Source organism: Jatropha curcas, chromosome 4 (assembly GCF_041381405.1).
Source record: "Jatropha curcas cultivar XTBG-Jc1 chromosome 4, XTBG_Jcur_1.0, whole genome shotgun sequence".
NCBI classification, from domain to species: domain Eukaryota; kingdom Viridiplantae; phylum Streptophyta; class Magnoliopsida; order Malpighiales; family Euphorbiaceae; genus Jatropha; species Jatropha curcas.
The window spans coordinates 5,491,578-5,509,282 of NC_143154.1; positions in this window are offsets into that span (position 1 = coordinate 5,491,578).

Genomic DNA, 17,705 nt, shown 5'->3' on the forward strand with positions numbered 1-17,705 from the left:
AGTCCTATCCATTTCTAACAGATACTATTTTAGAAGTGAGGTTGGTTGCATAAGGTTCATGTTTATGTAGGCCTTTTGCATACTCCTTTATTATGGACCTATATTTTGGAGGGAAAATTGTGCGTTGGGAAATAGTATGGCCAAGCATGGGAATAGGGAGATATTATATACACATATTGGCTGTGACTGCACATTTAATTTTTTTTTTTTTTTTTTGTCAACCAATTCTAATATGGACCTTTTATTGGTTTCTATGCATGAATTTAGTATAATAAGTAGAAATTATTGAGTGTTGTTGTTGGACTTACTTTTTTTATGCATTGTTTTGAGTATGACTGTGAATGGGTACGTAAGGTTTTCTGAGTTATTAATATCAATAAGAATTGATATTGTGATAAGTTCATATAGGAATACTTCAATTTATGGTTTTAATGTAATCAAATTATCCTTAAACATGTAGTTTGACATAGGCATTGTTAGTAATGAGATTATAAGATGGTATAATCCATAAAAAATGATACTATTAATAAAAAGGCTGATAAATGAATACATAATTGAGGGTGTAACAATAAATTAGTTGGTAATCATAAGTTACAAATAAAATTGTCAAATAACATCTATGTTGTTTTCATCTTTACATTGATGGGTCAAAGTTAAAAATTCAGTTAAAATTTTAAGTAGTTCCTATTGTGGTGTTATGGCTTTAGTTTGCTTTTCTCTCTTCTTCTTGATGGATAGTTTAAAGAATAATCTGTCAACATCAATGATTTGAAATGTTAGCTCATCCTCCACTTCCAAACCTAATTCGTAGCATGGTTGAGGCCATTCAGTCTCTATCCTCACCCTTGAAAATTATAACCCATTCTTGCTCTTGGTGATAGTTACTGTAAATACTCCAAATGAGTTAGTTTAAATCAAAGCTTCTCTTAGTGATATTGTCAGGAAAATGAATGTTTTTGCAAATTTGACTAGGACATGCTACATAACATGAACACAATATATTTACTAGGATACCAAAATGTGAATGATGTATATTAATTATGGACGATACAATAGCCAAAAAAATGTTAAGCTGTGAATAGAATTTAAAGTAAGACATATTTACCAGTATTTTAGCCAAACTATATTGTGTGACTATAGCTTTGAACATTGGAATTGTCTTGTGCAAACATGAGGACACTGTTGTAATTGGAGTTTCAAAAGCTAAACTGCGTGCCAATATTTCCTCTATTTTCCATAACAATGGCACTACCACTATGGTCAAGTAGCATGACAATGAAAGCATTATTTCCAAAAAAACTAAAATGAATTTCGTGAATGTCTTCGTTAGAGCAGTACATATCCACGAACTCGCCCAAAGAGTGGGCCGAAAAAGGGGGCTCCCCGTTCCTAGTTTTCCTGTAGCTAGATCTGAAATAGAAATTTGAATCAATCGAACATCAAAACAATTGATTAACTATGAAATGAATGTAGTGTACATGTTTACACTTGACCTAAATTACAGTGACCTAAATTACACTTCACCTAAATTGAAATTGCGCTATGGAAAAAAAGAATAAATGAGAATAATAAAAATACAATTTATTCATTTTGGAAATTTAAAATTCTAATGACATCTATTATTGGTTCTCAGCCATTAAAATAGAAATTTGAATCAATCGAACATCAAAACAATTTATTAATGATGAAATGAAAGTAGTGTGCATGTGTACACTTCATCTAAGTTACAGTGACCTAAATTACACTTGACCTAAATTTGAATTGTCCTGTTGTGAGCTTAGGATAAAGGAGAGTAATAAATATACAAATTAGTCATTTCGAAAAATTTGAAATTCATATTCCATCTATTATTGGTTTTCAACCATTAGAAATTTGAATCAATTGAACATCAAAACAATTGACTAACGATGAAATGAAAGTAGAATACATATGCACACTTGACCTAAATTACACTTGACCTAATAAATTCGAATTGCCTTGTGGAAAAAAAAGGAATAAAGCAGAATAATAAAAATGCGAAGTAATCATTTCGAAAAATTTGAAATTCCTATTCCATCTATTATTGGGAGTTCATACAAGTAAAATTAGATCTTAAAAAGGAGAAAAATAAAAAAAGACAACATATTGTAATGATTTTATGTACCACAACTAAATAAAAAAAAATGACAATGTATCATAATGTTTCTATTTACCATGGCTGGTTAAAAAACGACAATGTATCGTAATATTTTTATTTACTATAACTGAATAAAAAACGACAATGTATCGTCAACTTGAGGAACTGAAAATTTGTGTGGTTTCGTCCAAAAAAGACAAGGGTCCTATAAAGTTTTATCAACCCATCTTTTTAGGCCAAATGTCTACAGTCAATTTAAATGATCATTTAATGATCTCGTAGTTGTTGCAGGGGGTTAATTTGCTTCTATATATTTAAAGGCTCTCATTTTCATAACGTTATCTTCTTCATAACTATAGGTGTAATATCCTCAACTTTGTAGTTCTTGCTATTGTAGCTTTTTCGATGAATTCGGTTATCCGAATGAAAGGAAAACCTAGAATAATGGGAAACACTATATATTGAGGATGTGAATATTAATTAAATGGTAATTAATGTGATTACAAATCAATTTGAAAGATTAAAGGAAATCAAAAATGAGGTAAAGAGGAATGACTTCTTGGTAAAGCACGATTTTACCCGGAAAGCTCGAAAAACGGTAATTTGAGTATGACTTTTCTTAAGTGGGGTTTAGAATATTAAATACACTTGGTTGAGACCTTTTAGGACTAAAGTAAAGTGATTTAAAAGATTAGAGTGCCAAAGGATGAAGGGAAAACAAAATGGAGGATTATATTGCAATTTTCATTTAAAGGACATCGAAGGAATTTTTAATAATGTTTATTATATATTTTTATGAAGAGGTGGAGATAACCACGCCATTTTCCACCCATTTTTGCAGTCCAAGTCGGTCAAGAAGAGAGGAGGAGAGTTTTGATTAAAAACCAAGCAAAAAGGAGGTGAAAATCAAAGAATTTTCAAGTAATTCTTAAGAAAAGGTTAGTTATCTTCACTTCCTCCTTCTTTTCTATGGATTAATTTTTGAATTCCATGAACTTTGAAGTGAGGTTCTTGCTTGTTCATTCTGATTTGGTGAAGATGAAGTGATTAGAATTGATTTTAAGGTGATTTAAGATGATTGAAACTAGTTATACATGAATTCAAAGTCTAATTTGCATAATTCACCAAGATGGACGATTTTGAGTTTGTACTTGATATGCCATGACCTAGGGATTCTGATATATCTTATATTATGATGTTATGTAAGTAATAGAAGAGTTGAATTGCATGAATTGGCGCTAGCAGTGAGCTGAGAATGCTTAAGCAAACATATCATTGTTGGACTTGTTACAGTTGGGCTGCCTGAAATTCAGCTTTTGTAATTGACCTATTTGACTAAGCAAATGAACTTCAAAATTCATGAAATTTTATATGGAGATAGGCTGAGATGTTGGGTAGGTCATGTTAAAAAGGAAAGGCCATTGGTGATGGGAGCGGGTATAAAGCGGAAACAACCCTCTTTGAAACCATATGAGGCAAACTAAAAACATTATCGAACAAATCAATAAACTGACCTCTTGAAGCGCAGAATCGCTCACCGGTCTTCTTTCCAGAGATCTTGGAGTCACCCATGATCTTCTGCAGTAATCCCTAACTATCTCTCTTTTGGAACTCTCTGAGTGGCAGAGAATAGAATAACGTGCGTCTCTTTATTCTTAGGGTTTTGCAATTTTATATTAAAAAAAAACTCTCTTCGATAGGAAGATATTTTTTAATATAAAATAAATTAAATAAAAAAATATTTAATTAAAATAATTATCAATTATTTTAAAACTAAATAATTTATCTATTATTTAATACACCCTTAACTTTCCAAATAATTAGGGCACTACAGGGACCGCAGGAATAAAATAAATCAGGCTACTAATTATAATAAGAACCTATGTAGACCAACATATTCTTATGATAATTAATCATGAATTATTCCACTAAAAACTCATGACTGAACTCCTTATTTATTTTACAATTCCACAACATAATAAAATAATGTTCCCCACGTTAAGATTACAGATGCTGTCATTTAAATAATTTACTGACAATTTATTTAAATCACAATATAACTTTAAGATTGTCGCTCAACTTATTTCATGTGTCGGATTCAATATCCACCTGCAGGGTTTATACTATGAAACCTTATAAGCTTACTTAAAGTGCATCATCGATCTCTAAACCGAGACATGGATTCTATCATTAATTAATATTTCACAAACACAAAATATCTTTGCCCAATTCACCGAGAATATTATTCCAATAATGAAACTCACCCTTTAATGAATCAAAGCACAAGACAATCAATGTTTGCTCATATTAAAATAAATCAAGATTAAGAACAATAAACATTATTTCTAATGTCCTAGAGAATATGTTTAACAGTCAGTACTAAACATCCATTCTCTACTTGGTCCAATTAAATACATACAAAATGTACTAATCACAATTATTGTTCATATGCTAATAACATTTATTTAATGCAAATTTCCAATTAAATACAAAGAAATAATTGTCAATAGAAAATCATTCATAGCTATACTATTACATATGCATGGTTAATAGTATATCTCTATCAATTGGATAAAAGGAAATGGAGTTATAATTAAATCAATGCAGGCTGCGCAGCATGAGAAAAACTGAAATTCAGATTCTATAATTATGTCATTTGAAAATGCAAATGAGCTTTAAAAATTATGAAATTTTACAGGGTAGTACCCTAAGATGTTGGGAACATGCTGTAAAAATTTCAGGGCAAATTAATATGAGGAATTTAAGATATAGCCAACAGAATGCAAGCTATTCAAATGTTGAAATTCTGCATTACATAAACATTTAATGAATTTAGCATGCCATTGACTTCTATTGTTTTAATTGTTATTATTATGTTTCTAGGATGTGGTTAAGTGTTGGATATGAAGTGTTTCATGCTTAAACTAAGGTCATATGACACTTGGACAAGCATAGTGAAAATGAAAGAAAAAGCATGACACAACATTCTAATGCTTAATTTGCATTCCTATAGAAATGCATGTGTGTACATTGTGTAGTATGAAGTTAATGTGAGTATTAATCTCATGCTACAGCTTCTGAGAGTAAGGGAGTTGAGGAGAGGGTGGTTGCTAGAGGAAAAAGGCTAGGGGAGCCTTCTAGCTCAGGTTAGTGTACTATGCCTTTCTTACTTTTATTTAAACAAATGAGATTGATTTTGCAAAATATTTTCAATGGATTTACTTTATGAATCATAATTATAAAAAGTATTAATGATTTCATAAGTTTTTAAAGAATAAAGCTTATTTTTAAATCATACGACCTAATGACACATGCAAATAAATTTTATAATTCTTATACCTTGAAAGAGAAGGATGTTGGCCAATTGATAACTGTAGTATGAGAGATGGCCGTGACTGAATGATTTTAGTAGTGTTTGCGAAATGAAATGTTGCCCACAGTGATTTTAATATTATTACATGAATGGAATGGTTTAAAAGTCTTACAGCTAATATAGACATGGTTATTACCCCGAATATCCCTTCATTTGTTGAAGTTGATATTATGATCGATTGAACATGGATATCATCACTAGATGATATATGATTGATATGAAATTCTCCCTCCATGTTGAGGTTGTAGATTGCTCCCTCTTCTGTTGAAATCATATCACAGATTGAGGTTGTAGATAGCAGGTCTAGATATGCACATTAGACACTGATGGCCCTCGGAATTGACTCTATGAAAGCTGTAAAGACTACATTATGAATTTATGATTTAAATGGTATTGTTTTTTTTTTTTCTTATTTCCTTTAACATGGTGGGTTTATGAATTATGATTCATTATTTTCCTATAAAGAGTTTGATTTGATAAATTTGTGTTTCTTTTATAATAGTACACCACTAAGCAAAATGCTTAGCAATAGTTGCTTTTGTGCTATCGCAGGAAAAGGCAAGGAAAAAGAACTAGGAGAGGATCATTTTTATTTGATGTAGATAGTATGCTACTGATGTAGCTATTGTATATTTGACTTCTTTTGGAATATATATGATGTATTAAACATTAACAGAACATCTATGTATATTTGAGCAGATACATGTAAATTATGAGTGTATGAATTTTTCTATTATGTATCTAATGTTTGAAAAGGACTCTAGTATGTGATTAAATCATCCATGGGCTTATGATTTATGGAACCATTTTATGTTTTTGATAATATAATTGATGTTTAAGAAATCATATTGAGCTTAATGGAAGTTATGTTTCATATGTTTAGTAAATTACGGAAAAAGACATTTCTTTATAACAGGTGAAAGAACCAAAAGGAGTTTTACATTTAATAACTAAATTTACTTTTCTACAAGATATAAATGAAAGAATCAACAGTATTAAGTCCCTTGTAGTATACTTAGTAAGCATTTATAAGACTTAAGTGCTTATTAAGTATATTACGGACGACATGTTATGTCTTACAGTAAGGTAAGGTGTGACAATAGGTCTTCCATCTCTCCATATTGTCTTCCCTCAGCCAACCTTAATAAAAACAATGATACTGGAAATTCAAAATGGTACCCGTAGTTGCACTAGGATTGTGACTAGAAACACGCTTGAATGCAAGCTTCTAGTTTGTAATTCTATGTTTTTTTTTTTTTTTTTTTTGCTAGGATAAGATTTTTTTTGTTTATTTTCATTTTGAGTCATTTGTATAGTCTGCCTTTTCATTTGTGTTGATATATTTAATGGGGCTTTGAAAAGCTTATTTTAAATGTTTCACGTTACAGTTTATCCCGATACGTTACTTGAAAGAGGCCACTATGGAGGAACAATATATTTTTCGTCTCTATCTGACTAGTGACAAAACATGGGAAGTTGAGATTCGCCATTATGAAAGGGGATGGGTTCAATGATTTCTTGGACTTTACAAAATGGAGTTTCGATTTGAGATACAGCTTCTGTACGTGTTCCCTATGGATTTTAAAGTGAGGATTTATGACAAAGATCACAACGAGATTGAGTATGGCAGTTTAACCTGAACGAGACCGAGGAAGAGCCTGTGCCAGTAGCAAATCCACTAAGTTAGTGATAAACTGAAACTCTTATCGTGGTTTGTTCTTTTTAAGAATTTGATTTTTTTTTTTTTTCAAAATGCCATTTTTAATTGTATGATTATGTAGTATGTGATGTGCAACACATGCAAAATTGTCTAACTTTCTTTATGCATCGTAAAAATTCAGAGTGAAGGTACAAAGTGGTGAGCATGACAATTTGCATAAGTCAATTTTTTTGATTTGATTGCTTTAAAAAGGCTTGATAAGTGAGTTTTACACTTATGTTCATTTACATTTTTTTTTGCACAATGTTGAACAGGAGATGCCTCATGAAGCGATTGTAATGTTAAATCATGAGAGGAAGACATTCTTGTGAGCATGCTAACAGACGACTAGACGTTGTTTCTGGTTGTGTATATGGTGAGGGTTTCTCATAGGAGGAAAGATGGGATTGCAGTTCACGTGGCGTGCTTTGAGAAGGGTTGGGCTAAAATGGTGAGATTTTATAGTTTAAAATATGAGGACTACTATGTGTTTTTGCAAGTTAGTCCTAAAGAATTCAAAGTTTCCCTTCTACATCATGGAGAGGAGCTTCCATGATGCTGTGATCTGCATTTTCCATACTTTAATGAATTTTTTAAAAAAATAATTATATATATTGATTATAATATGAACAGTAAGAATAATTTCTGAATGGATTGTGACCAATCAAACTTCTTGGTTGTTAGCTCACTCATTAAGGATCCTACGATGGACTTGTTAGTTATGTCCGATTGGGAGTATTCCTTAATTTTCAGCATGTACTCTCTAGCATTGTCTATTTTGGGCATTGATGGCTTAACATTTTCAGCCATTGTCATCCTCATTAAGTTTAAGCTCAACTTGTTAGACCGCTCCCAAGCCTCATAATGGGACTTGTCAGCTTCAGTGCTGGTCTCTATAATGGCTACTTGCTTTTCAGAGACTAATGCCAAATCCAAGTCCAAAACTCCTAACTGATAATGGATTTGTTTGGACCAATCAGCATAGTTCAATCCGTTGAACTTAATCAACCCAGTGCCCATAGCAAACATGTTAAAAGAAACTGCAACATTATACATATACTCATACGTTAATACTTTAAGTAAACATAAATGGATTCAAACAAATAGCAATCTTAAATTATGCATTTAAAATTACCTTTGGGTAATACTTAAATACATAGCTTTAACTAATAATGATGCCAAGAAGAAAATACTTTAACAGACTTTCATTGATGTGGAGCAACTTGCGAACCTTTATGCAAGTCAGAGAGAAGCACGCCCATGCTTCACTACAGCACGCCCCGTGCTTCTCTCTGGAAGTCAGGGCACGCCCATGCTTCATTATAGCACGCCCCGTGCTTCTCTCTAGAAGTCAGGGCATGCCCATGCTTCATTACAGCACGCCCCGTGCTTCTCTCTAGAGTCCATAGCATGCCCGTGCTTCTTTCTGGAATCTAGTTACGTTTTTTTTTTTATTCCTTTCAACTATTTCAATAATGCTCCATACCATATGCATGTTATCTTTGGATATACATTCATATTAATTAGTACAATAATAAGTCTCTTTAATGCCATTGATTATAATTAATGGTCTACCTTTGGATAACCTAACAAATTATAATCAATGATCTCAATTGTTCAATTTTAACTTTCATATCATTTAACGGCATCATACAAACATGAACAATTGAAAGCCGCATAATCAATATCTAAACTAATCCAAACAAGGCCACTTTGGTGAGTAACAAGTTTTTCATTCATTAAACATTGATTTATGCAAAACTTTTATGAGATTGAATTAAGATCTCAAAACTTTAACGACACAACACAATAAGATGTTATAACCTTCCTTTATAAATAACAGCAGAATAATTTATAAAGCATAAAGTAAACAAACGGTTTTCTACTTCTATAATTTTGGCTTCGTTTATACCAGATTAATCAACTTCACAATACGAAATTAATTTCCATTAATTAAGCCAAATAAAACACTATCAAACAAATCTAGAACAGGGACTAGACTCTGATACCACATGTTAAAATAACTTTAATATAGCCTAGCTCTTATAGTTCATAGAATTTGTTTAATAAGAATACACAATAAGCGGAAGCGTACCTTGATCCATAGTTATTGATTACCTCGTTGCGGCAATTTGATTCTCACCGTAACAGCAGATCTATGTTTCTTCACTCTGGCCTGTTGTCCGTAAGTGCTCTCTTAATGGTCAGAGAATTATCAACAGCACGGGAGTTTCCTTTTCACACTCTCTCAAACAACCTATCACCGTATGTGTTTGAGTTAGCCGTCACACTCTCTATTTTCTTTTCTTAACCTACGCTGTTGATTTACTTTCTCTTTTATAAGGCAGAGGAAGGGTATTAAAAACCCTAACTGGTCCTTATCCATTAAGCCCAATAACCATCATCTTGGGCCACTTTAATTAGAACCAGGCCTTTAATTACATGAGCCACATATAGATTATTAAATAATCTAACACATATAGCCCTGAAGCATCTTTTAACTCTTGCAAGGTCTGATTCCACATATGTCGTTTGCCTCAAGCACTCTCTTTATTGTACGAGGTATCTTCTTGTGACATGGTATTAACCTAGACATGGTATTAACCTAGACATGGAATGTTCTAAAACTCTCCTCCAATGAATTGTATAATCGTTGGAACTATAAGAATGTACAAAAAAAGAAAAAGCTCATGATTATGATCTCAAACTACTTTTGTAATTACCCCATCCATGTTCATCTCAACCTTGCATGCACTCTTGCAGGGCAATCTATCCTTTTGCTTGTCTTTTCATAATAAGGTTTTTGACCCCTATTGCAGCTAATAACCTAGTACTTATATGTACCCATACTTATATTCTGATTTCTTTGTCACACCAAATCCTTTCAGCCTTCCATGTTCATTGTAAAACTCATAAACAGATTGAGTCAATGCAAAATTCACACTGTGTTTCGACCCTTTATCAACGCAATGCACATCGACTTGTAATCCGTCAAAATTGCATTCTACGCCTTCGTCAATACCTTCTTGTTCAGTAACTAACTCCACAATATCATTTCCCTATTCATTGGATTCTCCAGATGGTTCAGAATCACTCTCGCTACTACCAAACAGTTATTGTATTAAATATTTTCTTCTAGTGTTAATTCCATCAGAAGCTTCCATAGTCCAAGCTTCAATAATTCAACTTCTATAATTTCACCTCTGTTGATTTGATTCCTTTACTTCACAAAGTACTCTTTTGCTTCTTCCTAAATTTTCAATTCAAAATAACGATGAACTTTCTCTTTAGATCATATAGATATCATTACAATAAGAGCTATGTGCTATATTTAGCTTTCATGTGAATGAAATTTTATATTTTTACAGCCCTTAAATGATTAAAAGATGGCGTTAGGCTATTCATTTACTAGGAAAATGTCCATGGGCCTAGATTTTTCTATCATCAATCCAAACACTTTGATTTTCAATTTCTTTTCTCTCGACAACAACAGTAAAAGTATTAAGTATTTTTCGCAATTGTCAATACGATCAATATATATAAAGTAGCTCCAAAATGGTTTACCTCCAAAATACTTAAAGGACAATATTGTATTTCTACCAAAACTTTAAAGTAGTTTTCTTCCAAAAATATGATTTTGATTCATACCATAATGAGCCATTTAACACTGCCCTTATAATATTTAAGTTCAACTTGGCAAAATTTAAGTTTTTGCTAGTTGAGTTAAAAAAAACTTAACTCATCTATATCATTCTTTATACATATATGTATTTTTTTTATAAAATTAAATTTGGCACTCTTGCCTCTACTTAAACATTTTTTTTCTTTATTTATTGTTGTTTAACTATTATTTTCAATTAATTCTCGATAAAACATATATTTTGAGAAAATGAAATAATTTCTTTCATAATATTGATTGTCATTGATTATTGTAATTGTTATCATTTAAAACAAAAGTTTAATTTAATACCATTACTAAATTTTATAAAATATTTAATTATATGTCTTAAATTAAATGCCAAATAAAAAAAAAAAATTGAACTTTCACTATTTTATCAATTTTAGCTTTCATTTGCACTTTGTCTAAATTGTGGTGAATTGCTAAATCTAGAAAGTGGACTCCACGAGTGCTAAGGCAGTTCACCCAACTTTTCCATTAAAATTAATTAATGAAATTGAAAGAGAGAAAAAAAAAAAAATTCAAGCTATATAGTTTTCTCACCGCTACTATAGCCACTTGCACCATTTGTCGCTCCTCTCTAATTCCATCTGACTTCTGTCGATCCTCTGACATCGTTATCTATTGACATCAAATCTCTCAGCCCATCCCAAGAGCATCAGAAAAAAAAAGGAGCTATTCCTGAAGCACACAATAGCAAGGACTGAACTCGATGGTTGCATTGTTTAAGATAAAGGGCTTTGGAGCTACAATATATTTACTGAGGGGATATTTTAGTTTGAATTTCTCAACTTAATTTCACGCTTATATGGCCTTTTCTTCAAGCTTTTAAATTGATTTTTAAAATTAAAAAAAAAAATTGAATATTTAGCTTGAAATGGCTTAGGTGTGAAATTTAATATAATATTAGTGGATTTTTTGTAAAGATAAGGGCCATAAAATATGTACAAGTACGAACGGAAAATCTTGATAAGTTTATAAAATTAATAAAAATATTACTTATGACTTTAATTATAATAGATTGAAAATTTTATTAATTCAAAAAATAAAAATAGTTTAATTTTAATTGATTATATTAATTTTATATTTGAATCTAAATTTTATTAGAAAATTTAATCAAATTTTAAATAGGAAATTGTTAAGTTTGATTTCGTCCTAATTAGGAGGATATCCCATCATACCTCTCTCTCTCTCTCTCTCTCTCTCTCTCTCTCTCTCTCTCTCTCTCTCTCTCTCTCTCTCTCTCTCTCTCTCTCTCTCTCTCTCTCTCTCTCTCTCTCTCTCTCTCTCTATATATATATATATATATATATATATATATATATAGTGTCTTTGATGAAATTTAGGATATTCTAAAATAACCTTAGTTACAGTCAATTAGAAAATTACATTTTAATAGTTGATTGAATATATTTATAAAAATTATTTTTTAAGTCAATCATGTGTAGAATAATTGTCTTCTTATTTATATGAGGAGTGAAAGGTCTCGAGTTCAAATTCTTTCGACCGCAAGTGTTTTCACCAATTTTGTGAGTCTAGAGGAGGATTATTCATCGTTCTGTAGTTCACAGTTTTATTTCTGCCCATTAGACCTTCTAATAAATCAAAAAGTTATTTTTTAAATAAATACCATAAATAATTAAGCATTTCAAAATTTTAAGTTGTATTTTTACTAAATTTATTTTTTAATAAATATATATATGGTAACAAGACATTTGAAAATTTTTTTAATATTTTATTTATTAAATATTTAATTTTATTTTGATTATAATTTAAACATTTTATTTAGGAGATATATAAAAAAAGAAAGAAAATATATTCCTTTTTATTAATATTCTTTTTTATGTTTGTACAATTTGATTGGATATATTTTTTAAAAATAAGTTTTCAAATAGAATATACATAAAATTTTATTTAGGAGAGAGAAAAAAAAGAAGAAAAAAGTATATTATTTTTGGGTTTTCTAGAATTTGTGTATATGTGCATATATTCCTTTCTTTGATGCATTGGGTAAGTAATATTACAACTGTAATTAAAATAATTTTCATAATCAATTTAGATCATCTTCTCATTTCTTTTTTTTTACCTAGCAGTAAAATATAATTTATTACTATTTTTCATTATAGTTGTATATAGATATTGATTTTGAATTGAAGGCATGGGTTAGAAATTGAGTGATGGCTAGATTTTCTTTTTGGGCTTCTATTAGGATTTTAAAATTTTGCATTTATAAATTAGAGACTAAAGGATTAGATATAGGAAGTGGGTTGAACATTATTTTGAGACCACTTCATTATATAAAAATTAAATCAAGTGTATAAGAAATAGCGTTACAAGTAGTTTGTACGGTAAAGTGTAATACAAATTAATCACTTTTACTTATTTTAATCTAAACAAAAATTATGCTTTAATATTATGTAAATAAAAAAAATGAGTATAGCCAACGTGTAACGCACGCCACACAAAATACTTGGTATATATAAATGTGGGAATAGGGGGAAAAATAATGAGATTTTCGATATCACTCTTAATGAAATTTGGAATCCAAAAATAGCCTTAAGTCATAAAAAAAAGCCCATTAAAAAATTACATTTGACATTTTAAGTTTTATCTTTTTCAATTTATTTTTTAATATATATATATATAGAGAGAGAGAGAGACATTGGAAAATTTTTTATATTTTATTTTAAATATTTAATTTTATTTTGATTATAATTTAAAATCTTTAATCTAGGAGTTAGATAAAAAAAGGAAAAAATATATTCTTTTTTTTTTATATTTGTATGATTTGATTGAATATATTTTTAAAAAAATAAATCTTCAAATAGAATATATAATATTTTTTTTAGGAGAGATAAAAAAGAAAAGAGTATATATTTTTTTTGTATCGTTATAGGAAAAATTGATGTTTTATTTGAAAAGGATAGAACGTTTTTTTAATGTATCTTTTTTTATTAATTAATTAAAATTTTATTTATTTTAAATTTACAACTTAGAATAATAGAGAAACGAAATACTTAAATAAATTTATTAATTGACAAATATTGGATCCTAATATGATTTGTTTTATAATTTGCATTTATTGACTCGGCTTCAGTCTTTTTTTTTCTTTTTATCCATCAACATAAAATTTCATTAAATTATTGTCTTTCCAGTTAAAGGAGTTGATTTTTGAAATTCAAATTGGAAACTTTTTAATATATTTTATTTTTTATTATATGTTGAGTTCTCAAAAGAATTTTATTTTTAATAATGAGTTTTTATTTTTCATTTTTTTTTCATTACTGAATTAATATTTAACTATATCACTTTAATTTACTAAGAGATTTATGTCTCTCTTGAACTAAATAGATAGCCTCTTGATAATTAAGCATTTTTTATTTTCTTAATACTTTTTCTCTTATATTCTAAATATGTTTGACTTGAAAGAAAATAGTATTTATGAAACTGGAAAAAAAACTATAACTATATATTTCTGTATGTCTGTACATATATTTTTTTCTCCAATACACTGGGTAAGTAATATTGTAAACCTATAGCCAAAGTGATTCCTATTATCAATTCATATCATCTTCTCATTTCTTTTTTCTTTATCTAGCAGTAAAAAATAATTTATTATTATTTTTCATTATATTTGTATATAGATATTGATTTGGGATTGAGGAGAGTGGTTGGAGATTGAGTGATTGCTTATTTTCTTTTTGGACACCTATTAGAATTTTAAAAATCTGTATTTAAAAATTAGGGGCTGAAGGATTAAGTTTAGGGATGAGATTAAAGTTTATTTTAAGACCATTGTTATTATATAAAAATAAATTAAGTACATAAAATGTAGCATACAAATTAACCAATTGTATTTATTTTAATCTGAACAAAAGTTTATGCTTTAAGATTGTATAAATAAAAAAATTAAAAAAATGTAAAAAATGAGTATGTAATGAGTATAGTTAACGTGCAACGCACGTCATAAAAAAGACTAATATATATACATATAAAAGTAGGAATTGGATTGACAAACTTTAGTTCATTGTCACATGCTTCTGTTGAATTTCTATGTTGATCACACACCACTATATTCAATTACATTCTAACAAGCCTATGCTAAATGGTTTCAAAAGAAATATTTCTAGCAATAAAGTTTACATTCAAAGTTCTTGTCTTCCTTTCAATTCCCAAGAATTTAAGGAACAGTTTGTGAGCAAACTCGAGCATTTTGAATAATTTTCTTCTAGAATTTATGTTTAAATATAAAAATTAATAACCAATCAAAATTAAATTTATTTTATTTTTTTAACTAATAAAATCAATATATAAATTTAGTAAAGCACATATACTAAATAAATAATTATATTTAAATAAAAAACTAATGACCAATTAAAATTACTTTTATTTTTTCAACCAATAGATTAGAATCTTTCAACATATTTTTATCAATCTGTAATTCAGTAGGGCATTTTAGGAACCTAATGTTAAAAATAAAAATAAAAATAAAAATAAATTAATTTTGATTGGTTAAATTAATTTCCATCTAAATTTAAATTATTGTGAAAAATTTATCCTATTATGTTACCATATATATATTTGGTTTTAATTGTTTTTAATTATCAAGAATTTGCTTATTTTTACTATCAATAATTTTTTATTTTGCTATCAAGAATATGTTCTTATTGACTTAATAATAATGATATGAAAGACCAAACTAATGTTGAACATAATGATACTCGCAAAAAGAATGAATTATTAGAGTGTTAGTCACAATAATAGATTTTAATGAAAATAATATTAGCTAATTTTAAGAAAAATATTATATTTTATTATTCATTTATTTTATATTTTATTTTAGAAAATAGTTATTAATTTCTCTAACATTTAAATTCAAGAAAATAAATAGTTGAATATACCAAATTAGCTAATGAATTTAACTATTTGTAATATGAATATTCAAAATATTAATAAAACAAAATTTGTCTAAGATTCATAATATAATTGATATTTCTATTAAAATATATCGGTTTAAATTCTCTTTGTTGTTGCTAACAATGGTTTCAACCCGAGTTTCAATAAATATTATAAATTATATACTAAGTTAAGAAAAATAGTGTAAGAATTGAATTTGATCGTTAATTTCACATTTGATTAACTATTTAACCAAATCTAATCTTAAAAAGTAACTCCAGGAATTCTATTTATAACTCAGTCCAAACCATTTCGTAAAACTTAAAACTAATCGAAGAAAATTGTGAACTAACAAGAGAGTTACAATATACAAAAATTAAAATACAAATTAGAAAAATTTTGAAGACAATCAATTAATAAATCAAATGAATTTACTATAGAAAAATTAGAAAAAGTAATGATAAATTATGATATATAAAAAAGTTAAAAAAAAATTACAAGTAAAAACAATGAGTACAAACACATGCAATGTGTCGAAAAAGATCAGTAAATAGTTAAATAGAAGGACATTATTCCAAAACATTTCAAAAAAGAAAAAATAGTAACAATGATTTAAAAAATTTCTTTTCAATTAGCTGAATATATAAGTGGTGTCATAAACTGAGCATAGGCAAATCTTTATTCTAAAAATACATATTTTCACGCTACTATAAATATTCCGTAACTATGAAAACAAAACAAATTTACAAAAAAATACTAAAAAAAATTATAAAAAGGGTCAAAGATAAGAAAATTGGCCTACTAAAGAAAAAAAAAAATCAAAAATATCACTAGCCATTTTGACTGAAAAGCTAAAAGGGAGAATTGGGTCTGTACGAAAATTCCTTCTATTAAAATCTCATCCAGTTATACAAAGCCATGACCACCATAAACAGCCCGGCCTCTCTCTCTCGTCCAATTGCCAAATCCATGCTCACAAAACCCTTTCCCATCATTACACCAACATGCCCAAAACTCTTCCTCACAGCCACCAATTGATGAAGGGCACCTGGACATATGCATCCACTGTTTTTGTCTGTTTACAAAAGCTTCATGGAGGTGCTTAATTCTAGTTTCTTTTGACAAATTGAGCTGGCTTTTTAATGTCATAGGTTGATATAGAAATTCAGAATATCTAGTATTCTGATATTGCTTTTCTCCAAAATATTGTTACTTGTTTTCTCTGTAGCATAGGAGCAATGCTGATACTCTAAGCAATGGTTTTAAAGCAATACATGTTCATATAGATGATGTTGTTTGACGGTGTTACTTAAATCGGTGGTTTGCACTCCGTACCGCGTTTCTGAAACGTGGTACCCAATCGCGAGACAAAACACCAAAATTAGTGAATCGATTCTTATAGGATATTTAGAGTCAAAATTTTAGTTAAATACCTCTAAATTTTAGACTTAGTCACTTAACACATTTACTAAGTTTTTAAATAATTGCTTTTAATTATATTATTTATCATGTATATAATTCAAAGTGAATTCAGTAAAATTTTAAATAATTAGGAAAAAAATTACTTTTAAATAACTATAAATAAATAAAATGATTATAAAAATATTTGTTTGAAAAAAAATAATTTTATTAATAATTATTATTATTATTATGGGATTAATGAAGTTTAAAATAATAATATATACAAATCAGCTACCAACTAATATGAAAAAAACTCGAAAATGTAGCTAATGAAAAGAACGTTGATATGTTAAGACTGTCAATCCGGAGAATGAATTAGACGCTCTAAATATTATTTGTGATAGGAATTTCACTATGTATGCAATAAAATTACATGGGACAACAAATTGAAATTTCGCATGACGTCTTTTGAATATTTGAATCGATGTCAATGTAAGCTTGGTTCTCAATTTTATTTTTCATATTTGAAAATTCTTGGAGT